This window comes from Austrofundulus limnaeus, unplaced genomic scaffold (assembly GCF_001266775.1).
Source record: "Austrofundulus limnaeus strain Quisiro unplaced genomic scaffold, Austrofundulus_limnaeus-1.0 Scaffold111, whole genome shotgun sequence".
NCBI lineage: Eukaryota > Metazoa > Chordata > Actinopteri > Cyprinodontiformes > Rivulidae > Austrofundulus > Austrofundulus limnaeus.
Window position 1 is genome coordinate 186,044 of NW_013952513.1, and position 1,352 is coordinate 187,395.

General features: G+C 37.9%; 1 protein-coding gene across 1 annotated transcript in view; it reads right to left on the bottom strand.

The window, feature by feature from the left end:
• The window catches only part of LOC106521543 (structural maintenance of chromosomes protein 6), a gene marked incomplete at its 3' end in the record, with an annotated part of 65,483 nt that overhangs the window by 13,462 nt on the left and 50,669 nt on the right, over positions 1-1,352 (bottom strand).

Consider the following 1,352-nt stretch of genomic DNA (forward strand, 5'->3'; position numbering starts at 1 on the left):
GAACGTTCACACAAAAAGATCGGATTTTTTCAAAAAATCGGAACTGAGCATTAAGACCTGCAGTGTGAACATAGCCAAACACATTTCAGTCACTCCATTGCTTATGTAAAAGGGACCACTGCCAGGAGGTATGACCAGGTTTTCAATAAGTATTCTGAGAGCATGTGATACACAGCCATTTTGTTTAGGCTTTCAAGGCCACAGACAGGCTTTAGATCTGAAAATATATTATTAATTTTAACATACCAAAAGAATATACTGATGCTTCATAACTAAAATTTGATCTAATTTAAAAGAAATTTATTTATTATGTACTTATGCAAAATTGTATAGATGTTCAGATTATTATTTGTATTAGTGCAACATAACCAATACGTTTGTGGTGGATAGTTTCCTCTGTTGTTATCACAGGAAACTATCCACCCCACAAATAACATTATTTTTGTAAGTGTAAAGCACACACACAATAAAGTGGTGACATGTGGTATTTTTCTATTTAATATACAGACTTCTGCTCACTTTCTCTGAAGTAAGATTTTAGCTTCTCAACAGTCCTGGTTTCTCCAACAAATAAATATTCTGAAGTGTAGGCAGGCCAGCTCAGTGTCTGGACATAGCCATATGTCGTAGGAGGTCCTAAAATTTAAATTTGCCTGAGCTTCGAACCTTTACCTCTAAAGAGAGCCTGTATGAATTTCTGAACCATGGTTACATGTGACTTCCTTTGTGCGTGATCTGTGTATCTAAATGCACAAAGAATTATGTTGACATATTATTTCTGATCTGTTTGAGGTCATGACAGAATCATTCTTGTTTATCACCCAAAAGGTAGATGATAAGGTATATCTCGTGATCCATTAGATGGATTTTATGAAACTCTCAGAACGTAAACATTAAATATAAATATACAACTGATTAACAACTGAATCTGGTTCAGTTCGAGATGGCTGCCACCGCCAATCAAACCTAAACACAGAAATGGCTGCTATTCAGTAAATTTTACAGATTTTGAACTAAAATTTGGTCATTTGCTCTGAACTGTGAGTTATAGTGAGGCAGTGTGGAGAGGGTTCTTGATGGAATTGATTCATCCTGTAACCAGAGGTTCTAATAAATTGTGGTATTATTCACTTCTCCCCACCTCAAGAGCCAGCCACATTTTAAAGATTTAAGGGCTCGACACACGGGCAGCGACAAACTACAGCGATTAGCGGCTGTCATCGCAGCCAGGGTGAAACCCGACACACGGGACATGATAGCGATCGCAGCGTTGCGAATCGCGCTCTCAGATCACTTGTCTTCACAAATTTTGATTGGTTCTTGACTCTGAAGGGGCGTGTGCATTACAGACA